Here is a 25,023-nt window from a genome sequence, read left to right as displayed (position 1 = left end):
GAGTTTTCATCACCCCAAACTGCCCCCATGAAACACTACCTCCACGCTCCTCCTTCCTCCAGCCCTGACAATGAACAGTCTACTTTCTGTCTATGAATTTGCCTTTTCTAGGCTCCTCATACAAGTGGAATTGGTAGGCACAGAGTAGGATAATTAGTTTAGAAATTCCACTATGGGTTAAAGATAGAAAGGGAATTTTAAGGGAGTTTAGGAGACTCTTGTAGGCTAATGACCACTCAAGAAAAGAATGCAGTAACCTAGAAACAACCTACTCTACCTTGAATGAAGAACAGGTACATCCAAGTGCCAGGCACAGTCAAGCTACAAACCCTGACAGAACATAAGACAATAGATACAAGGTCTGAATCTTGTTACATGAATTCAGGGAGTTAATAGTCCTTAAAAAGTAGCATTTCTGCATGTAGCCAAGATAGGAATATAGGTGAAAGGGGAAAGAAACTAGGTGAAATGGGGCATTATATCAAAAGCTGAGATGAATTGCCATATTTTAATATGTGTTATCACCCTTCCGGTTTCCCCGGTGGTTCAGTGATCAAGAATCCACCTGCCAGTTCAGGAGACAGTTTCGATCCTTGAGTCAGGGAGGTTCCCCGGAGAAAGAAAGGCAACCCATGCCAGTATTCTTGCCTGGGAAATCCCATGGACAGAGGAATTGAGTGGGCTACAAACCATGGGTTCTCAAAAGAGTAGCACACGAGTGAGCAACTAAACTTCACTCTTCTGCTAAAATACATATGATTTAAATAACGCAGTGACAGTTTCAGTTAAACCATAGAGGGTCAAAGGAGGAACTAATGATGTAGGCTTTGTGTGTGCCCAAGAATGAGGAAGAAGGTGGTTTTCTCCCCTCCCTGCCTTTTCTTTGATTATAAAAACGTAGCCCTCATTGTTCTCAGGGCTGCACGCCCTCACCTGCCCTCTTGCATTTCTCACGAGCATCCTATGCTAATAAACTCACTCTCTACGTATTGCCTTGCTTCACACTGAATTCTTTCTACATTGAGACAAGAGAACCTGAGCTTCAGTAAGTCCTGAGACCAGGTAAGCAGTTTCAATTAAAAGACAGTGGGTTTGAATCTCATTTGAGCAAGAGTGTGGTTTCAGAATCATATAATATTTGTCCTTTTGCGTCTTGCTTCTTTCACTTAGCATAATATTCTCAAGGTTAATCCATGTCATAGCAGACTCTCCTTCCTTTTTATGGCTGAATAACACTCCTTTAAATGGACCTACCGTATTTTGTTTAACCGTTTGTCTGTTAATGGATTTACCTATCTTTTAAGATCCATTTTTAAAATTGTTATTTCAGAGGTATAGTTGATTTACAATATTCTGTTAGTTTCAGGTATACAGAATAGTGATTCAGTATTTTTGCAGATTATGTTCCATTTTAAATTACTACAAAAAAAAATTACTACAAGATAATGGGTATAATTCTCTGTACTTGTTATATCCTTGTGCTTGCTAAGTCATTTCAGTTGTGCCCAGCTCTTTTGCTACTTCATGGACTACAGCCCATCAGGCTCCTCTGTCCATGGGATTCTCCAGGCAAGAATACTGGAATGGGTTGCCATGCCCTTCTCCAAGGGATCTTCCCAACCCAGGAACTGAACCTGCCTCTTACGTCTCCTGCATTAGTAGGCAGGTTCTTTACCACTAGTGCCACCTGGGAAGCCTGTTAGATCCTTGCTGCTTACCTATTTTATATAAAATAGCTTGTAGCTGTTAATCCCATACCCTTAATGTGTCTCTTCCCCAGTTTCTTTCCCCTTATGGGGAAACCATATGGGAAACTTATGGGTGACCATAAGTTTGTTTTCTATAAAGTGAAGTGAAGTGAAAGTCACTCAGTCGTGTCTGACCCTTTGAGACTCAATTCATGGACTACACAGTCCATGGAATTCTCCAGGTCAGAATACTGGAGTGGGTAGCCGTTTCCTTCTCCGTGGACTGAACCTGGAGATTCTCAACCTAAGGATTGAACCCAGGCCTCCTGCGTGGCCGGCGGATTCTTTACCAGCTGAGCCATGCGGAAAACTCCTTTCTGTACATGCTGCCACTGCTAAGTCACTTCAGTCGTGTCTGACTGTGTGACCCCATAGCCGGCAGCCCACCAGGCTCCCCCGTCCCTGGGATTCTCCAGGCAAGAACACTGGAGTGGGTTGCCATTTCCTTCTCCAATGCATGAAAGTGAAGTCGCTCAGTCGTGTCTGACCCTCAGCGACTGCATGGACTGCAGCCTTCCAGGCTCCTCCGTCCATGGGATTTTCCAGGCAGGAGTACTGGAGTGGGGTGCCATTGCCTTCTCTGACCGTCCTATACGTATCCATTCTAAATGCCACATCCTCCAGTGGACCCCTCTTTACAGGAAGAATCTGAGGAAGGATCACCTTCCTTTCCCCATGACACCTGGCACAGTGCCTTTCCCCTAATAGACACCCAGCAAATACTTAGAATGAGAAGTTAGTGAGTGAGTAGATAAACGCAGGCTTCCCAGGTGGCACAAGTGACGAAGAACATGAGCGCCAATGCAGGAGACATAGGAGATGAGGCTCAGTCCCTGGGTCGGGAAGATTCCCCGGAGAGGGCATGGCAACCCACTCCAGTGTTCTTGCCTGGAGAATCGCACGGACAGAGGGGATTAGCAGGCTATAGTCCATAGAGTCGCAAAGCGTCAGATACAACTGAAATGACTTAACACGAACACACATAATAAGCACAGCTAAGAATCCTCCGTTCTTTCTACCTTTCTACTGAAAACAACCAGTGTTTACTCACTCATTTTCACAATTTCATTATTTAAAGAAAACTCTTCAAGGAAGCACACAAATATTATCTGTATATCCTCTTTCCAAAAATAATGATCCATTGTAATCATATAGTTATCTATTATCTAAATGTTCTCTTAAGTTGAAATAAGCCAATTAATTTTTCCAGGAAAGAAAACTGACCCCTGTGAGTGTCGATATCCAGAGTTTTACTTGACTGTGTGATCAGATGCCTAAACTTTGATAAGGAGTGGTTTTAATTCTCAGACAGCCTTCTGAGAAGTCACACTCTCGGAAAAGTTATTTAATTATGGAGAGAGAGGCAGCCATGGGTTTCCTGTATGGAATTCAAAACCTTGCCTAATGTGACTGCTGATCTACAAAGTTTCAGATTTCACAGAACAAGTATTCTCAGAAACACCCAACCACACATGTTAAACAATTTTTACAAGTTTATCAGCGAGTGAATGATGTGGAAGAAAGGAGAAAAAAAACTAGTGACCCTTAATAACTGGAAATAGACACCATTCCCTATGCAGCATTTGAATATATATATACACACACACACACACACATATATATGTATATATCAGTTGCTCAATTGTGTCCAACTCTTTTGAGACTCCATGGACTGCAGCCTGCCAGGCTCCTCTGTCCATGGGAATTCCCAGGCAAAAATATTGGAGAGGGTTGCCATTTCCTCCTCCAGGGGATCTTTATGATCCAGGGATCAAACTTACATCTCCTGCATTGGCAGGCAGATTTTTTACTACTGAGCCACCCAGGATTCAAATCATGTAAATCACTGTGTGAGATGAAAGAGTAAATGTGAAAAAGATTCCCCAAAGTGTTACCGACTCCATGCTTACTCTGCTTTCCACACGACAGGCCAATAAGTTGGAGTAAGGAATATTTTATTTAGAAAGCCAGTCAACAGAGAAGAAAGCAGACCAATGTCTCAAGACAACCATCTTACTGGTGTCAGGATACTAGATTATTTTGTAAAACAGAGACTTGGGGGTGGCAGTGGGGAGAACGTGAGGAAACAGAAGGCCACTGATCTTGCAAATGTCTCCTAGAGTGGCAAGCCTCGGGCAAGGGATGTGTTTATTTCTTCCTTCCTGACATCCATAGGTGGACAGAGTTCTGAACAAAGGTACTTAACAGTCAGGCAGAGGGGCAGGTTTTCTCTGAGGCAGGCCATTATGTATGATTATAATAACAAAAGCAAGGAAAAGGAATTCAAAGAATCCGTTCCAACAGGGAGTCAGAATTGGCTTTTCCTTGCAAGAAAAGTTGTTTAAAAGATCTTAAGAAAAGATCTTGAGCAAGGGAAGACAGCAAAGAGAAAATTCTGTTGGGATGTCCACCACTGCCTTCACTGTAACATCACAACCCTATAAGTATCTCAGGAACTCCAGGCAAACACCAAGCTTGGGCTACCACCACCTGTCTCCACAAACACAGGGAACTGATGTTTCCTGCGCCTCTTCCCTGGGTCACTGTAGAAGGTACTAGGCTGCCATCTGCTGGCTACCACCAATACCACTGGGAAAAAGGGTGAAATTCATAGAGAACCTCTTCTCTTTTTCTCTTTTAACCTTCTCTTTGCGGGGGAATCATCCTCCAGAAGAGACCACAGTAAACCTGAAGAAGGAAGTGCAGAGCCCTTTTGTCTTGGTTCCCAGTGGTGGATTTCAGCCTCGGAATTCTGGAAACACTCTTGAGTAAACAAACAGGACTCTCCAAAGCCACTGAAAGTGTGTGTTAGTCGCTCAGTCCTGTCTGATTCTTTGTGACCCCATGGACTGTAGCCCACCAGGCTCCTCTGTCCATGGGATTTTCCAGGCAAGGATACTGGAGTGGGTAAGCCATTCCCTTCTCCAGGAGATCTTCCTGACCTGGGAATTGAACCCGAGTCTCCTGTATTGTAGGCAGATTCTGTACCATCTTAGCTCCTAGGCAGGCCTCTAATACTATTGAGTGGTAACCAAGTCCTCCAAGGCCTAGAGAATTCAGAAAACAAACAAGTCCTATTCTGGTTTCACAGTCCTGACAGAGCTTCCAGGGAGGGGGCTGTGAAGCATGGGATGTGGGAGTCAAACCAGAGAAAAGCACTTCAGCCTTAAATTCAGCAGTGTTTCAGCTGCTGCTTTTCTGTGAAATGGGATTGGCAGCAGGACGTGGAGAGATTTTTCCGGCTGAAATCTGGAATGTGTGCTATTCCATCTCGGTCATTCTCTGGGATTCAGGCCCAGAAACTGGCCCTGCAATGGGCAACGTAGCAGCTACCAGCCACGGATGGAGACCATGCTCTTGAAATGTGGCCAGTTTTGCTGCTATATTTTTAAGTATAAAGTACTCACTGAATTTCAAAGAGTTAGGATGGATAAGAAAACAGATATGGCTATAAAATGTCTTGTTAATTATCTATATTGATTATATTAAAGTGATAGCATTTTGGATTATAAATGAATTTATCTTTTTTTCCATGTGGCTTCTACAAAAATTTAAATTGCACACATGGCTCATGTTATTTTTCCACTGGACAGCACTGAGCTTGACCAATAATTACGGCCAATGTTTTTTGGAAAGCTTATTGGGTCCTAAGTGTTACCTCACATGTGTGACTATGAAGGGTTTTATGGATGTTGGTTTTCATCTAATCTTCATAATAGTATTGGTGGTGGTTTAGGCACTAAGTCGTGTCTGACTCCTGCGACCCCATGGACTATAGCCTGCCAGGCTTCTCTGACCAAGGGATTCTCCAGGCAAGTATACTGGAGTGGGTTGCCATTTCCTTGTCCATCATAATAGTATTAGAAAGATGTATTATTACCATTCCCGGTTTACAGGTTAGGAAACTAAGAGACAGTTAGGAACAAGGCTACGTAGTTGGTGTGACTGTCCCTGGACTTCAGGCTGGATGATTAAGAAGCTGAATCCAGGCTCTACCCACAAGGTGCAGACCCTGCAGCTGATCTCTCCTGGGTCTTGCCTCTGAGGAAGTCGATTCCTTGCTCACATTCCCTAATCTGTCCAGTGGCTTTTTCCTCCTCCAGCCGTCCTGCTGCTACTGCTGCTGCTAAGTCGTCTCAGTCGTGTCCGATTCTGTGCGACCCCAGAGAAGGCAGCCCACCAGGCTCCCCCGTCCTGTCCACCTTACTGTAAATTCTATAGTCAGGTAAAAAGAGGTTTCCCTCCTTAACGTATTTTCCTAGACTATATTAAATAACAAACTTAGAGGTGGAATGGTATATAAAGGTAAATTCTTTCCAACGACTCCAAATTTTTGACCATCTTGGTTTTCCGTGTCTTGAGGTATAAAATTTCTCAGACATTATAAATCCTTGAGAAAGTGCTGTAAGGGGTTTGAGATGCAAAGAGATTTTCCAGATTTGCCTGGAATATTTTTTAGCTTTTTGCAAAGAAAGAAAATTCTGTTTATGACAACGCACTAGGCAGAATTTCTGTAAGCCACAAATCCTTCTGTTACTTGTGTACATGAAGGCTATACACACACACGCGCGCATGCATGCACGCACGCGCGCATACCTGCTGAAGTCATTTATAATCTCTCCGACACGGAAATAAGGCTTTGATTTTTGTTTCTGTTAAGCAAATCTGAAATTTCTGAAATAAGTAAGAGCTATTATTTCTGGAGTAATTGTCTAGGGTTGGATAAATGTAACCTCTTCCACATGTCCAAATACTTCCTGCACTGTCTCTAATTGTCTTGATTCTTTCTGGTTGTGAAGTGCCAAAAACTTTTTAGCAGTGTCTAACAGAGCAAAATCCAAACAAGTCTTTTGTGAAGTAACATAGTTTTCAAGTGCAGGCAAAGATTAGATCTTGTAAGACTTGCCCATCCATCCACCCATCGACCCATCTTCATCCACTCATTTATCCACTCATCCATTCACCCATCCATCGACCGACACATGCCAGGCATGGAGGAGAGTAGAGATTCAACAACAGACAAAACAGAGCTCAACCCCAACTTCATAGCGTTTCTTATGGGAAAGGCAGATCATAAACAAGGAAACAAGCAAGTAAAAACTACAAATTGAGACCAGTCCTGTGCAGGAAGCAGAGACAGAGGGCAACCTGGTCAAGGAAGGCCCCTGCTGTGTGGAGGCTGGTGGAGAAAGTGGTGTAGCATCCAGGCAGAAGGAGGCCCAAGTGCCGTCAGGAATGGCCAGGTTCAGGAAGGGGATGTGAATACTGATGGCACAGTGAGCGAGGCGAGCACGCAGGAGCTAAGGTAGCAGCAGCAGGTACGGGAGAGCTCGCCCAGGGGTTTCAGAGAGAGTGAGGAGGCTGGCTTTTGTTCAAAGTTCTGTGGGAAGCTGCTGAGAGTTTCTAAGTATGTGAGGGACACACTAGATTTTCGTTTTTTAGAGTACTCTTTAAAATAGTGGTGGAGCAAGCAATAAATGCTAGAAAGGAAGTGGAGAGAAGGGACCCCTTCTACACTGTAGGCGGGAACGTAAATCGGTGCAGCCACTATGGAGAACAGTGCGGCGGTTCCTTAAAAACCTAAAAATAGAGCTACTATATGACCCTGCAACTCCTCTCCTGGGCATATATCCAGAAAAAAACATGGCCTTGTTTTTAAAAGGATATGTACACCCCAATGTTCATTACAGCAGTGTTTACAACAGCCAAGACATGGAAGCGACCTAAATGTCCAAGGACGGAGGAATGGATAAAAAAGACGTGGTACATTCACACGGTGGAGTATTACCCAGCCATTAAAAAGGGTGAAATCATGTCATCTGTAGCAATACGGATGGAACTAGGGATTGTCACAATGAAGCAAGACAGAGAAGGAAAAATACTGCATGATATCCCTTACATGTGGAATCGAAAAAGAGATGATGCAAATGAACTTACGTACGAAACAGAGACTCACAGACTTAGAAAATGAACTTGCAGAGGGGGTGGGAAGGATGTAGGGAAGAGAAGGGGAGTTTGGGCTGGACGTGTACACGGTGCTGTATTGAAAATGGATGACCAACAAGGACCTTGTGTACAGCGCCATGAACTCGGCTGAGTGTTCTTCAGCAGCCTGGATGGGAGGGGGCTTTGGGGGATGATATGTGCGGCTGAGTCCCTTTGCTGTCCACCTGAAGTTTCAAACAAAAGAAAAAGTTTAATATAAAAAACTAGTGGCAGAAACTTAGACAGATGAGGCAGGACAGAGGCGTCTCCTGACCTGGGGCATCTTTTTTCTCCCTACATCCCTCTTCCCCAGGTTTGCACTGGTAACAGTTATGTTCCACCAAATTCCCAAATCGCTCCACCTTTTCCCCAGGTTAAACATTTTACATTTTCTTTCTTGCTGTTTTTATTTGTTTTCCATCTGTACGTCTCAAATCTTTAAACTCCTAAAAGAATACCGTTTCTTCCCTGGGGCCCGTGAAACATCTGGATGTGATGTAATGGAGAATGCAGCCCTGCTCCCAGGTGTGCCCAGGTGTGCCCAGGTGTGCCCAGGTGTGCCTGGTGCAGGCCCAGCATCAGCTTGGAGGCTCTCCCTGCAGCACTTCAGGGCTTATTACTGCCAAGCACTGGAGCTTGTTGGCAAAGGTCTTTCCACAGTGATGATGAAACAAGGCCTCTGATTCTGACAGAAGCTTTGGAGGACACCCCCTGCCTCTGGCACAGTTTCTGCCCTTGGGGGACCCTCCCTGGAGTGGATGGGTTCTTCCACCTCCTGTCTCCTGTCCCACACTCGGGCATCAGTGTGCTGCCTGGTCTCAGGGTCCCACGCTCCCCACTGGTCATCCCTCCACAATCGTCACTCCTCTGCCACCTCCCTACTGTGCTGGTTCACAGGGTGGATGGCGGTGACCTCTTTCTCAAGGACTGGAAATACTTTCTTCCCTGGAGATATTCCACATGTCCGTCTCAAGCCCTGCCCTGAGCCCCCGGGGGGTCATCTTGCAGGCACCACGTAGGGGTCCTCTGGCTTCCAGCTGGATTTGGCCAGCGAGGACCACACAGGAAAGGAGAGGGCTCCAGGGCAGACCCATCACCCTGCCCACCTCTTTCCACGTGGCCCATCTGGTTTGTGTTCCCTCCTGATGCCCCTGAGGCTGAAGGACATTCATGTCCCCCTGCTGGTTCATGTCTCAGGACCCCCTGTTCCTCCCCTTGTCTCTTTATTAAATGCTCCTACAATCATTCCAGGTGGAAGGTGCTGCCTCTTTCCTGATAGATACATCATTCTCCTTGAGGGTCCCTCTTGCCTTCCCATGCCAGGATGTAATGACTGACCTCTGACCTTTGAGAAAGTGACCAACGTCTCGCCCCACCCCTTCCTCCTTTCGCCAGGACAGTCCTTCCCGACAGGACCACACCCTGCTCTCCCAGGGCTCGGAGACCCTGAAGTCACCCCCTGAGCAGCAGTGCCACAGAGAAACTAAATAGCCCGACCAGCAACCACGGCCTAACGTGCGGGATGTGATTCATTTCTAGTAATGATTCTCCAACTATAGTGTAACCGAAATCAGTGGGGGTCAGGGACCGTGGGGGTGCTCCTGTCAGAGATAAAGACTCTGGGGCCCCCCCATCAAACTTCTGAACAGGAATTCCCGAGGCATCTTCATAAGCAGAATGATAGCTTCCCAAAGATGTCCACATCCGAATACCCCAAAACTTGTGAATATGTTTCCTTACATGGCAAGGGGACTTTGCAGACGTCACTAGAGTAAGGATCTTGAGATGAGACAACTATCCTCCATTGTCCAGGGAGCCCAACAAACTTTCAAGGGTCTTTATAAGTGAAAGGAGGAGGCAGAGGCAATGTGACAACAGAAGCAGAGGATGGAACCAAGGGACGCTGTGCACTTCAGAAGGTGGAAAAGGCCAGGAAGTAGCTTCTCCCCTAGACTGTCCAGAGGTCACACACCTTCCTGACCCATCCTGGACTCCCGATCTTCAGACCCAAAAGACGACACATTTGTGTTGCTTAAAGTCTGGAGGTTTGCAGTCATGTGTTACAGCAGCAACTGGAAACTCGTACAGACAATTCTCAACTTATGATGGTGTACAAGGGATACACCTCATCTAGAAACTGTACTACTTCTAATCGTGAATTTGTTCTCCTCCCGAGTTAGCGATATGCAGTGTGATACACCCTGGAGGGCTGGGCAGCAACAGAGAGAGAGCTCCCGGTCAGCCACGTGATTAGAGGAGGAAGCAACCCCTGCACTTAGAGCCAGTCTGCTTTCCACTCTCAGCACAACACTCAGTAAATTACATGAGCTATTTGACACTTTATTATAAAACGGGCTTTGGCGTAGATGATTTTGCCCAATTATAGGCTCATATAAACATTCTCAGCACATTAAGCATAGGCTAGGCTAATCCACGATATAGGTTAGGTGCTTAAACGCATTCTCGACTTAACGATACTCTCAAATTACAATGGGTTTGTTGGGATGCCATCCCATCATGGGCATGCTGAGTGGCTGCAGTCGTGTCTGACTCTGTGTGACCCCATGGACTGTAGCCCACCAGGCTCCTCTGTCCCTGGGATTCTCCAGGCAAGAGTGGGTTGCCATGCCCTCCTCCAGGGGATCTTCCCAACTCAGGGGTTGAATCTGCATCTCTTAAGTCTCCTGCGTTGGCAGGTGGGTTCCTACCACTAGGGCCACGTGGGACTCCTCAATCACCCAGTCATAAGTCAAGGAAAACCTGGACAAGGGTTAGCCCAGGAATCTGCATTAGTAACACATTCTGAGTGATTCTTTCATAGATGTTCTTTCAAGAACTCAGCCTTATAGCAAAAGCCTAGATGCAGGCTCTGGGAACAGGAGAGATGAGAATAAGTTTATCCAGCTTTTCCTTTTCAAAAGGAGAACACCCCCACCTACCCCCTGCCCCTTTTCAAAATTTAAAATAATACTCTGGTCTTTTATTTTTAAAATATAGGTCATCGACTTCCCATGTGTACGAGTAACTGATCATGACTTAGTCATGAAAGAAGCACAATTACAGCAGTGAAAGTGAGGCACTTACAGTTGGCTGTCCCGAGGTGCCCCCACTTCTGAGGTATGTGATCCTGTACAGGTTTCTTCACCTCCAGGAGCCTCCGTTGTAAACTCTAGGATAGTAACACCCCAAACATGTATACCTCAAAGGGCTTGGCATAAGCAGCAGCTAGTAACAGATGCCCAGGAAAGCAAAGTCCTGGTTTCCATGTTTCTCCATCCTCTTTCCCAAATTTAATGACAAAACACTGGTAAGACCCCATGTGTGTCAGTTGACACGGCGAAGCTCATGTTCCTTCTTTGTTTCCACAAAGAGACCCCAGCCCACAGGTGCTGGCCACTGCCCCCCATGCCCCCACCCCTGCGCTGCCCAAAGTGAGGCTGGGCCACCTGGCCACACTCACAATTCAGGTATTCAAACCCAGTTTTTTATACTTAACCCAGATCCCATCTTGAGGGTATACGATATTTGCAGCTGGAGATTAGACAAGATTTCCCTGGAGAATATAATATGATTGATGTGCTGGAACATTTCTCTGCCAAAGGAAAGCGTGGTAATCACTTTGACTCAGAGGTGTCTGCTGTGCGCTTGAAAAAAATAACTTGCAGTGAGCTGCGTTTTAGGAAAGTGTCCGAGCGCCCTCTGGTGGCCGATCGAAGGGGTGCGGTGTGTGTCCGATGGGCCAGGTGTGGCTGGAAGGTGTTGGACATCTCAGGAGATCTCGCCAAAAGTGGAGAGGGTGCAGCTGTTCTCCCGGAATCAGAAACTCGGGAGTGAGTTCTGCTTGAATCTAAATGAACAGCTGATGATATGTACAGTGACATGGGGAGGGCACCAAAGAACCCCCATTCCTTCCTTTTCTTAGTTTCGCAAATGGACTGTTCAACAACCCGTTCTATCATTATTCCAGGGTTTGAGGACAAGCTCACTGGCTTTAAATTTCTGTAATCTTTCTCCTCTTTTAAAAAAAATAGAGTATTTGCCTCCATCAGCTGCTTTTCAATAAATAACCCCGCAGAAGGGACACCAGCGGGTGGTATCAGGGAGGGGAAAGGAGACTACAATTATTTTCATTTCACATCCCCTGAGTCCTGCCTCTTCCTTATAATGATTTTTTAAAACATACTCAGTGTCAAAAAAAAAAAAAAAAACATACTCAGTGTCAAGGGAAAATTATATAAGATCATTATGATTTTTCAGAAAAAAAAATCATATTCTGGGAAATGCAAACATTTCTATAAGAATATAAAGCTATTTAGTACCCTTTGAACCATGTAGAAACCATCTGCTCACAGTTTTGTGCATGCATTCTTGGATCCTCTTCCCTGCTTAGTGGGAAACAGCTCAAGTGTTTCTTTCTAATTATAACAATAATAGATGCTCACTGTTAAAAAAAAAAATCACCAAGTACAGAGAAGTTTAACCAAAAAGTGAAAATAGCCTCTAGTCCTAACAATCAGGGTTAATTACCAGTAACGTTTGGGGGTGTTTGTTGGAAAGTTTGTTTTTTCATACTTCCAGATTCATAATTCTCATCTGGGAAAACACCGCTTAGGGAGAAAGCCCGCTAGTCTCCGTGCAGGAAAGCAGTGCCTGAACCGTCCTGGAGGGGGCCCCCTCGGCAGCCTCTGGCTGAACGCGTTCTGAGACTGGAGGTCCATTATCTGTGGCTCCTCTCCCACTGGCAGGGAGACTTTGGACTCAGTCTTTTTGTTCAAATATAGCTCCGAGGTCACCACTTGACCCCGGTGAGCTATTTAACTTCTGCATCGATCAGTTTCCTCATCTGTAAAATGGAGGTAATAACAGACACCTTATCAGTTTGGGGAGCATTTCATAAGACAATAAATAATTAGCACTGCGTCCAACACACAATAAGCTCCCAATAAATGCTGGCTTTTTATCACACCTCTCTTTCACCGACTGTGGGAGCAGGTGCTGTTTGTCTGCCTCCTGGATTTCTACGAGAGAAATTCAATCCCTCTCCCATGTGAGACCTCAGGCATTTGAAGGTTTCCCTCCCGCTGTCTCCGTGGGATGCCCATGAATGAGTCAGTGCTGTGAAAGGCTGCCCACTGGAGGGGGACGCAGGACCCCAGACAGGGGGTTGCGTGCTGCAGGGCACTGCCATGGCTGGTCACGGGCACCATTTCTCACCGTAGACTCGTCTTGATCTTTTCCTGGACCCTGGTCCCAGCCTTTGCCATTGTTTTTGAAATTATATGCAACGCTATACATCGGTCTCTACTCGTTTTCACTGTTACACTTTGTAATCCACTCTTTTGGAACGTGATTCTGTCAGAGAGCGAAGTGAAAACTCTTTCTCACTCTGCACAGTCTATGCATTGCGACCACACCTTCCTTTTCTTAGTTCCGCAAATCGGCTGTTCAGCAACCTGTTCTATCATTTCTCCAGGGTTTGAGGACAAGCTCACTAGCTTTAAATTCCTAGAATCTTTCTCCTCTTTAAAAACAAAACAGAACTAGAGTATTTGCCTCCATGAGGTAGTGCAGTAAATTCTTTTAGGACTCTGAGGTGTTGTTTATTAAAACTTTCTTCATGGGTGGTTTCCTGACTTGGAAAGTCATCTGCCTGGGCTTCCATTTCCATCAATGAATATACTTACCTTCTTCGAGATAATGACATGAAACGAAACATACTCAGTATATTTCTTCCATAGTTTCCTTGTCCGCTCATATTTATATTTAGGTGGGAGTATGCAGTTTCATGAGGCTTCCCTAGTGGTTCAGCGGTAAAGAATCTGCCTGCAATGCAGGAGATCTGGGTTGAATCCCTGGGTCAGGAAGATCCCCTGGAGGAGGGCATGGCAACCCACTCTCATATCCTTGCCTGGAGAATCCCCTGGACAAAGGAGCCTGGCGAGCTATAGCCCATAGGGTGGCATAGAGTCAGATGCGACTGAGCGACTAAGCAGCAGCAGCAGCGTGCCATTTTCTGCGTCTTACTGTTATGTCATGTTGCTAAAACTGTTTGTTGATTCGCTTAAGAAATGGCTTAAAAACATCACAGGACAATGACAGCAATAATGAGGAATTAATGAGAAGTAGTCAACATAACATTTAATATAAGTATTAAATTGCATCAGATTACCTGCCAGGTTTGTTTCCTCTAGAGCTCTATCTGCTTCTTCCTTTTGCTATTTCTAGCAATAGGAATTTAAAAATATAACTTTTTGTCTTTTGAATAATGAACTTATTTTCAGAATGGATTTAGCAGTCTCAGTTTGGTCTTTAGTGGTTTTATCATTTTAGCTTCTAGAAATGTGCCACTCTACATTCGAATTGCATGGATTTTTGTAATGCATCTTGTCCCCTTAAACTCATCTTTAAATACTTTCTCAACATTGCTTTATGCAAATTTTATTCTATACATTGAAAATAAGGTGGACTCTACTTTGCATTCATTCCCTTAAAACTAGAATTTCTCTGTTGATTTAATCAGAGTATAATCAAGCCTGCTGAATTGCTTAGATCCTAAAGTGCATTGATAGTAACATTTTTTAGAGGAAAATAACACATTAAATGTGTATGTTGATTTTCTGGTTCATCCTGTCTTTGTGTGCCAGCTTATTGACTCTGTACCACAGGTCCTGTGATAGAAAATGCTCTCTCTCAGGTCCTGAGTTTATGTGATACAGATACAAGTCACACCAAGACTAAACCGAGCTCTCTCTTCTTTTTCCCTTCCCCTTCCCTTTCCTTCTTCCTCTCTATCCTCAAGGGTTTCTCAGGTGGCACTAGGGGTAAAGAACCTACCTGCCAATGCAGGAGACATAAGAGACGTGGGTTCAGTCCCTGGGTGGGGAAGATCCCCTGGAGGAGGGCACGGCAATCTTCTCCAGTATTCTTTCCTGGAGAACCCCTTGGACAGAGAAGCCTGGTGGGCTACAGTCCCTGAGGTCACAAAGAGTCGGATACGACTGAAGCGACTTAACAGCTCTATCCCCAACCCACCAATTTAAACTGTAAACAAAAGAGACCCCCTGGCAGCCCCATTTGAGTTAAGGAAGGACCCACTCAGTCCAGTGACTTCCATGATGCCAGAAACTCCGCTGGGGAGTTGTGAGGGGAGAGGTAGGGGGCAGGGTTAATTTGGGAAAGAGGCAGACACTTCAGAAGTTGTCTGCTATTAGAGCAGAGTGACCTGATTTCCTGGCTGCTCAATATATTATTATTTTTTATTGAATTGGACCAAGAAGAAAGCTTTCAAGAGTTTAGTAATTCCTGCAATGATCTAATTTGGGGATAAATGTCTTTTTGGACAGTTATGTAATAGGAATACCAATAACCAACTTTCAGTGCAATTTTATTCAGGTCATCATTTTGCCACTCACCATCCCAAATTGTAACTAAATACTAACAGAGTGATAAGTGAAAGTCCATGTGTTTCCTTAAAAAAAAAAAAAAAAAAACTCAGACTTTTGGATGAAAAAAAAAGTAAATTTCTTAGTCCTTGGGGGGAAAAAAACACAAAAGCTTCAGAGTTTGTTAGGAAAACCTGCAAGATTCTTGGCATTCAAATCGCTTTTACAAAGCAATACTGGGATGAGTCAAGTGTAATTGAATCAGGAACATATGGATTAAATTCTCCTGTAAATACACACGGGTATAAATACGAAGGGGAAGAGAACTTGCCAGATGGGTTACCAAAACAAAACACTTTTAAAATAACTCAAGATCGTCAACAGACCCCAAACACAGCTGTGTTCTCTTATGTCTGAAAAAATGCATTTTCCCTTGGATGTCTTGATATGTTAATTTAATTTTTGTTGAGTGCCTACAGCACACCAGATACCCTAGCAAGCTCACCACGTCTGCAGGAAGGGCTTCCTGTTTGGAAACCCGGACTGTTCATGAAATGATCAGTGCACTTCTCTTCCTGCTTTCCCACTTCTATTTTGAATAATTGTTTACGTCTGTGCAGTAATGGGCATCCCTGACAGTCCTGTGTCTGCAATAGATCTTTATGGCTCTGACCCACTTAACAGGAGTAAACTTCTTGGAGAGGGTGAACTCTGATTTGGTTTTTACTGGAGTAAGAGCTGGCTGGCTGTAGGAACGGCCAACACCAATTCTGCAGACACCGAGTTTGCTGGCTGTTTACTGCTGTAGCAGAGTGATCAGAGCTTCGTTTATACGTGTTGGCTTCTTCACTTTTTCTAAGACTAGAGTTTTCTCACTGAGTCTGGGCGATTTTATGAGGTTTGGAATTTTCCCATTATTTCCACGTTTGTCTTTCAACACAGTGAATTAGAATTCAGGTTATATCACACATGAGAACTTTCTAGCTCTCCTGAGTTCTACCCTGGGCAACACGCAGCCCACCAGGCAGAGGTTAGCCTCTCAAAGCTCGCTTCTGGAAGGGGGTTGCTTAATTCACTCACTGTGGCCACCAGATTCCTGACAACAAAGAGTCATCAGGATCTGTCCAGGCCAGATAAGTTTCAATTATAGTATCTCAGGGTGTTCATTACTCCAGGGTTTACAAAGGCAACAAGGGATAGGTTGATCACAATTGAGGATCATGTTATATTATGTCAGGCTTCCCTGGTGGCTCAGACCATAAAGAATCCGCCTGCGTTGACGAAGACCTGGGTTCGATCCCTGGGTTGGGAAGATCCCCTGGAGAAGGAACACCTACCCATTCCAGAATTCTGGCCTGGAGAATCCCATGGACAGAGGAGCCTGGCAGGCTACAGTCCATGGGGTCACAGAGTCAGACATGACTGAGCGGCTTTCACTTCACTTACATTAATGTCATACAATAGATATCATTTTTACTATGCAAGCAACGAGGAGTTGGGACCTCCCTGGTTGTGCAGTGGTTAAAAATCCACCTTCCAAAGCAAGAGACTCAGGCTCCATTGCTGGTCAGGGAACTAAGATCCCACCTGCACTGGGGCAACTAAGCCCACTTACCATAACCAGAGAGCCCATGCTCCGCACCTAGAGAAACCATCGAGCTACAACAAAGAGCCCAAGTGCCACAGTGAAGACCTAGCACAGTCAAAATTTATAAAAAGAAAGAAAGGAAAGAAATAAGAAGTTCACATATCTAACTAGATCTAGCAGACAGGGAGACTGGCCATGAATTTCCTGCCTCACCTCCCCAGAAATCCTCGGAAACCCGGTCAGTGTGGCTAAGAGAACAGTCTCTCCTCTAGACTGAAATCCTTTGTTTGCTTTTTTACCAAATTCTGCTGAAGTTTGTCTGCATGTTCCTGAGTGAATCTGTGTTGGATGTTACTAACTGGTCGTTACTACTACTGGCACAAAAGCATCAGCCTCTGCCTGTACAATTTCTCAAAAATGGCAATTGACATAGACTTTAATCAGCGATGGTCCAAAACTGACCTGAGAATTCCACTTTCTAGAAAGTGATCCTCCGGAATTGCTCAGGTGGCCGTCTTCCTCTGGGAGAGTTTCTCTTTCCGTCGGAGAGGTCCTCCCCTCAGCTGGTATGACCTGCCTTGTTTTCTGGACAAACTCTTCAGCTCTGTTGGGCTCTACCATCCTCATGCTCCTGGCCAAACAGTGTAGCAGTGAACGGGCTTATCCTCAAGGCAGCCAAGCAAGGAAGCCAGAGAACAAATCTCAAACCCGTCTCCCCCGAGGGCAGAGGCTGGGGTATTTATGGGGCGACACTAAGGCGTGGAGAGTGTGGGGAACACGGATTGGAAATCAGAAAGAGGTGAGGTCACCACTATCTGTACAGACGCATCTAAGCTGTGGGCTTCCTCACATGACACAGGCTCAGAAAATAGTGCTGTTAGCATAGGTGGTGCAGTGGTAAGGAGTGCGCCTGCCAATGAACGAGACACAAGAGATGCAAGTTCGATCCTTGAGTCAGGAAGATCTCCTGGAGAAGGAAATGGCAAACCACTCCAGTATTCCTGCCTGGGACATCCCATGGACAGAGAAGCCTGACAGGCTACAGTCCATAGTTCACAAAAAGTTGGACACGACTTAGCGACGCACAATAGCACAGTTTGAGGATGGAGTTTGGGGCCCTCTGATGTCAAATGTTACTGAGCAAACACCAGCCATGTCCAGTTGGAGGGTCAGTGGTCCTAACCAGCCTTAATGGGCTTCAGCTGAACTGGACACAGCTGACTCCAAGTCCCTGAGAAACAACTCAGGCAAAAGTCTATTTCGACTATGTGGCACTTGGAGTTCATGCAAGTTTTCTGTAGTGAAATTAAAGGCACTTTCATCAGTGAAGACAGTTTGCAGGTGTGATGGATCTAAGGGATGATTACGCTCAATTTCAGGAGAGCAATGAAAACTGTGAGCACAGAAGAGTAACTTCTCCAGCTGAAGGTAGATTGTCCCCACCCCACCCCGTTTTCACCCTGTGGGGGAGTTCAACTCAGTGAGTATTTACGAGGTGGCTGCTATGTTGCCAACACTGGCCTAGGTGCCAGGAGTATAAAGAGGGACAGGACACAGTCTCTGCCTTCCTAGAGCACATGACCTACTGGGGAAATTAGAAATCTGTGTGGTGGGTCAGGAAGATCCCCTGGAGAAGGGATAGGCTACCCACTTCAGTATTCTTGGGCTTCCCTGGTGGCTCAGACGGTAAAGAATCCATCTGCAATGCGGGAGACCTGGGTTCAGCCCCTGGGTTGGGAAGATCTCCTGGAGGAGGGCGTGGCAACCCACTCTGGTATTCTTGCCTGGAGAATCCCCATGGACAGAGGGGCCTGGTGGGCTACAGTCCATAGGGTCACACAGAGTCAGACACGACTGAGCAGCTAAGCACAGCACAGTGGTGTGCGCAGAGAAGGATGCCCAGCTCGGGGAGGTGGGCAGGGAAGGGGGCAGTTCTCCAGAGAGTGGTGTGTTAGTTCTCTGTGGTTGCTGTAACAAATACCCACAGGCTGAGTAGCTTAAAGTGATGCACATTTATTCTCTTGTGGTTTCAAGATCAGAAGTCTGAGAGGGGTTCACTAGGTTGAAATCCAGGCATTGAGCAGGCTGCCCTAGGGAAGAACCCTGTCCTTGCCTTCACCAGCTTCTAGGGCTGTAGTCCTTGGCTGGTGGCCCTTTTCTCCAAGGACGGCATCATAGCATCTTCAAGTCTCTATCTGCTCCATCTTCACCTCGCCTCCCCTTTTGTGTAGTAAAGCCTTCTATACTTCATTTCTTACCAGTTGCAGTTAGTGACCACCCAGATAATCCAGGGTAATGTCTCCATCTCAAGACCCATGACTTAATCACACCTACAAAGTCTTAGAACCTGGTGTCTTTGGCAGGGGGGTGGGGGGGTGGGGGGGGTGGGGTGGTGGTGTATCCTGCAGCCCTGAGTGTGGGAAAGTCTTCTTTCTCAGGAAGCTGGAATAAGTATTCCAACAGAAGGAACGACCTCAGAGAGCATGTAGCCTGGCTTTGTGAGGAGCTGTGGGAACCATTCATAGTTTAGTGTTTTTGGAGCATAAAATGTGAGCCAGGAGGGAGGGGCTGGCTTGGAAAGGATGACACGTGCCAGGCAAAGTTACTTGGGTTTTATTTTGTAGGTTCTAGGCAGTGGTCTCCAACCTTTTTGGCACCAGGCACCTGTTTCGTGGAAGACAATTTTCCCACGGCAGGGTGGGAGTTGGTTTCAGGATGACTCAAGCACATTATATTTATTGTGCACTTTATTTCTATTATTATTACATTAGCTCCACCTCAGATCATCAGGCATTAGATCCCGGAGTTTGGGGACCCCTGTTCTAAGGAGTCTATGAAGGCTTTTCAGTAGGGCAATGATGTGGTCAGATTAGCCATTTAGAGAGATCATTCAGGCAAACAGATACACAGTCAGAGATCATGAGTCTGAAACACAACAGGGATTAGGAAGAGAAGATGTACTGAAAAAGAAAGTTCTCCCAATCAATAGAAACAGTCACTAACTGGAAGGCGGGGGTGAGGGAAAGAGAAATCTGGGATGATCCTCAATTTTCTGCCCAGGTGCACAGTGGCACATTAAATATAAGTGAGTACACAGAGGAAAAAATACGTTCAAGGTAGAAACAATTGGTATTTAGTTTGACTGTGTATAATTTGAAGATAATCTGTGGGCAGGACCAGTTTCAGGGGCTTGTGACCTATGCCATCGCTCAGAGTTCCACACGCAGAGGAGCCTCTCGCCTGGTTTAATGTCTGGCTATAACCATCTTGAAAGTCTTAATCACTCTTAAACAAAAGGCATTACATTTTTATTGTGCACTGGGCCCCACAAATTATTTAGCCAGTTCTGCTACTGGGTTAAGAACTCAGTGCTAGAGCAGCAAAAGATCTGAACAGGGGTTTCCTTGGGTTCACGGTCTTTCCCAGGAGCACAATCCCACCTTCTCATTCCCAATTACCCACTTCCACCCCAACAGTACGTGCCCCTGGAGAAAGCCATGTACCCCCTCCAAAAAAAAAGGGCTCTTGAAGCAAAGCTCAGTGAATAAAAAAGGCCCTGATGTGGGCTTGCTCTTCTCCACCAGCCTCAGTTCAGAGGCCCAGGGAGTTAAATATGAGAGCCTAGAGGTTTCCATGTGAGTAAATTTGGTGAACGGAAGAGGCAACCCGTGGAGCGTGTTAATTCCTCTTGACTGAGGAAGCACTTGTGACACTCCTCAGTGAGAGCAGAGCAGAAATGAACACTCAGAGGATTAATTTTGGTGTGCTCTGGAATGCTCCAGAATTAGTGGAAAGGGTACTGCCCCTCCCCCACCCCATCTCTGCCTCCTCCACCCTCCTTCCCAACCCCTCTACTCCCCAAACCCCCCACCCTCTGGATGGTGGAGCCCGCTCACTTTCCCTTGCAAAGTCAGGCTCCCCCAGGTTCAGATCAAGTCCCAGAATGGGAGAAGCCCCTGCTCTAAAAGACACCTGCCTAAATATCTTCTCTTTGAAAGGGTGAAAGTGTTAGTCATTCAGGTCGTGTCTGACTCCTTGTGACCCCATGGACTGCAGCCCAGCAGGCTCCTCTGTCCAGGGGATTTTCCAGGCAAGAAAACTGGAATGGGTTGTCATCTCCTCCTCCAGGGGATCTTCCCCACCCAGGGATCAAACCTGCAGTCTCGTGCATTGCAGATGGTCTCCTGTACTGCAGGCAGATTTTTACCATCTGAGCCACCAGGGAAGCCCGTCTTTGCTTTACCTAGATGGTAAAATCATGTTGGCTGTTTTTTTTCCAGCTACCAGATCTTGGTGTCCTAGATTTATCTTTGATCATGCCTTCATTTGTTATCTGGACTTAATCCTGTGCCTTCTGAAGATCTTAGGGTCACCCCACACTGTAAGCTTCACTTTCTGTTTTGAATCAAGTGACACTGAGGAGTCAGACAGAGACCCACGGGACAGCAGAGCAGGCACCCAATCCCTGTGTCTCAGGTCTTACTGCTTTCCAGGTCCAGAAATTCTTTCTGGAAATAGAAAGGAAACTCCATCTCAAAATATACAGATGCATAAACCAGAAAGAGAAATTTATTTAAACAGTAGGAGTGAGCAAGGGAAGTAACCAGTTTCTTTTTAGAGATAGGAGTGCTGGCAGTGTCTGGCTCCTTTAATATATCAAGGTATGCGTGACACTAAATTATTTATTAGAAAGTTATTTAGAGCAACAGGAGATGGATTTTCCTAATGGACAGTTTATCCTCCAGGACACAGTGAGACTAAGATCCACTCTCAAACTATGCGGAGAGTAGAAGCTGGGTGTCTGGCAGACTTGAGAACTCCCTTCCCTGGACACATGGCAGAAACGGTGCAGTGGGTTCCCTAAACCAGCTAACCTCCCTCGAGGAAGACTCTGTAGAGACCCTGGGCTGGAACCACTTTGGAAAAGTCTAGTTCTCTCAGTAACCACGTGGGGCCCTATGCTAGTCCCAAGGGACTCCCAGCAGGACACAAAATCCATCTTTATTGTGTTCAGATACTCTTTCAAGGCCGTTTGTTATAACACTTAGCCTCTCTTGACTCATAGAGAAACTATCCAATAAGCTACAATAAGCACTTACTTTTGGGGGGTCCTCTTTGAAGACTGTGCCAGCAATTTCCATTTTATGGCTATGCTCTTTTTTCCAGACAAAGTAAAAAGCAATTGAATCATTTAATACTTTAGCCAATTTCCCATTGACTTACTACTAATACAATTGATTGAGCTGAGGCTTTGTGCTTACTGGGACGACCCCCGCCCCCCACCCCAGCCACATACTGGGAATCTCAGCTCTGGAATTAGTTCAACTCTCTGGTCTCTGGAGGATGCACCGTTCTCCAAAAGCTGATCTTATCTAGTAAATGTTTCAAGCCTTTTTTTTTAATCAAAAAATTTTAAAAAATAACTTCTTTTTAAAATTAAATACATTTTTTAAGAAATAGAATATATAAAATATAAGGAAAATTAAAATCACACAAAACTCTATAAGCCAATATTTTTGTGAATATTCTTCTTTCCCCTTCATATACAAGCATGCATACCAACAGATATATAGGAATACATACATATATGCCTATATATACATACACACAAATATGGTGACTATGTGTTGTGAGTATGTTTGCATCGTGTTATTTTTTAAACAAAGTGGGCTCTTACTACTTTTTAAAAGTAATTCTATATTTATTTGCTTATTTGGCTGCACTGGGTCCTAGTTGTGGCACCTGGGACCTGTCATTTCGGTGCACAGACTCTTTAGTTGTGGCTCGGGGGCTCAGTAGTTCTGGCTCACAGGCTTAGCTGCTTTGTGGCACGTGGTACCTTAGCTCCCCAACTAGGGGTCCAACCTGAGTCCCCAGCATAGCAGCCAGATTCTTAAACACTAGACCACCGGAAGTCCCTCCTACTACTATTGCAGGTATTTTTTCCCCCATTTCATTATCTTTTAACTTTGTGGGGTTTTTCCATATTAAAGATGTTATGCAAACAAATGTATCACTTTTCTTGGGTTTCAGGATGTCATATGATGCTTTCAGCCTCAGTTCCATGCCTTTTGCTTAAGTTTTATGTTTTCATGTTTTACATACAATCTCTGAAATTTTTTCTCATATAAAGATGATTAGCTCGTCTTTTTTCCCCACAAATTATCATTAATTAATATTACTACCATTTTTTGGGCATTTACTCTGGGTCCAGCACTAAGTGTCCCTGCTCACCCCAACTAGAGAAATGCCTGTGTAGCAACAAAGATCCTGCACAGCCAAAAATCACTAAATAAATAAAATTATTTTAAAAAAATAAGAAGACAGGCCATTTTTCTCCTCTGGCATCCCTACCCCTGCCCTGTCCAGGCCCCAGCCCTCCTGATAATCTGGGTGTGTCTTGTGATACTGGCCACTAGGAAGAAAGCACCAAGGGCAGGGTTCAGGGTGAGCGAGGTCTGTGCCTGAGCCTACATCAGTGTTCTTGGGAGAGACGGGCCGGTAGGAGCAGATCGTGACGTGGGGAAAGCTGGCCTTCGCAGCCTCACTCTGTCTCACCTCTCAGCCTGTCCCCTTCCCACAGCATCTCGCTCCATGAAATGAACAGCTGCTATGAAAACAGCCCCTGAGAATGTCTCTGGTATCAACTTGAGCATGTATTCTCTCTTTAGAGATACTTTCAGAATTAAAAATACATATGAGGACCGACTGGTGAGAGACCCTGAGCAGTGCAGACTGCTGTGTCCGTAACATCACTCGGCTTGACAGCCACTTTCTTCAGGGTGAAAATAGCTGGAAAAATCATATAAAGTATGTCCAGCATGATCGGTGCAAGGAGAATTAATCTTTGCTAAAAGGATCACACCCAGAAATTGGGGCTTGGATATTTAGCATCTTGTGAATATGATATCCCAGTAGGGGTAAGAAAGGTTTCCTGGTTATGCTGATGGGGAGAAGAAAATGAATCCGGGCAAAAAGTAGGAGTTTGTGGGGAGGGCTTGTGGATTTTCTACGCAAAAAGTAGACCATAATAGAGTTGTGAAGATCCCAGGAGGTGGTTTCATAGATATTATGGGATCTGTTCTGCAGAGGTAAAAACAGAAAGAAAAAAAAAAGATTATGGAGAAATTTCTCTGTGGAATTTCAAGTGAATGGCTGGATTACTTTTAACTGAAGCCAAAAGGTTGGATCTTGGATTAAAAGAGAGGATGAAAGAGTGACCCACCCAGAGAAGTTAAGATCAGAGCAGGGCCCAAAGGGGAGAGGGGTTGGGGAGGGAAGGACTGGGAGTGTGGGGTTAGCAGATGCAGACTGTTATATACAGGATGCATGACCAAGGTCCTACTGTATAGCATAGAGAACTACATTCAATCTCTTGTGATAAACCATAGTGGGAAAGCATATGTAGAAGAATATATATTTAAAAAAAAGAATATGTATATATATATATATATATAACTGAATCACTTTGCAGCAGAAATTAATACAACATTGTAAATCAATTATACTTCAATAAAATTAAAGAAAAAAAAAAAAGAGCATAGCTAAGGCTCCCAGTTCTAAAAGGCTGCACTTACAGAAGCAGCCCACATTTCTTAACACACCTGGCAGGCATGATAATTTGGCCCCTGGTTGATTTCCTTCGTGCTTACGATACTTCAGTTGCATCTACCTTTTCAAATATTTCTAAACACAGTGTGTGGTGGGGCCTCATTGTATGCATAATCCATTCTCCCAACCGGAAGGCTCTTTTTGTGCTGGCTGGCAGCAGAGTCCTGGCATCCTTCAGGATGTAGCCAAAATATCACCATCGCCAAAGAGCCTCCCTGACTGCACCTTCCTGCAAGCATCTGCCCTGGGCTGTGAAACACTGGGTGTGTATGTCTATTAATATTTAATGGACTCTTTATCACATTCATTTTATAGGATCCCCTCAGGGGCAGAGAGCACCCTGCTTTATCTGAGAGTCCAGCCCTGATACGATGCCTGAAAAGTAGTTGGAGTTAACACATTTGAGATAAATGGGGGTGTGTGAGGGTTACAGGAAGATTCCAGAAGAGGAAGGGAATATTTTGTGACATGATTTGAAGAGGATTATGAAACATACCCTTGACATAAATTTCTTTTTCTCTTCTTCAAGGTGGTGACAGTGAGAAGTGACTTAAGGGCAGGATTGCCTGATGGGTGACCTGGCGTTGAAGGGGACAAGGTGCGTGCCGACACCTGTGGCCGGGGCAGTATAGGGGCAGTGGGCGTGGCTTCCCGTGTACCTTCCCACCTCTGCAGAAGCAGGCAGGGTGTCCATGGGGGCAAAGCAGCC

At 45.2% G+C, this 25,023-nt stretch overlaps 1 long non-coding RNA gene across 1 annotated transcript; it reads left to right on the top strand.

Moving 5' to 3' along the window:
* Window positions 939–24,909, top strand: LOC108637364. The gene is made up of 3 exons (XR_001918970.1): window positions 939–1,062; window positions 10,731–10,850; window positions 24,844–24,909. It is a non-coding gene; the product is annotated as an uncharacterized LOC108637364 (long non-coding RNA).

This window comes from Capra hircus, chromosome 13, assembly GCF_001704415.2.
Source record: "Capra hircus breed San Clemente chromosome 13, ASM170441v1, whole genome shotgun sequence".
Taxonomy (NCBI): domain Eukaryota; kingdom Metazoa; phylum Chordata; class Mammalia; order Artiodactyla; family Bovidae; genus Capra; species Capra hircus.
The sequence above is the reverse complement of the archived record's forward strand: the minus strand, read 5'-3'. Positions and strand labels throughout refer to the sequence as shown.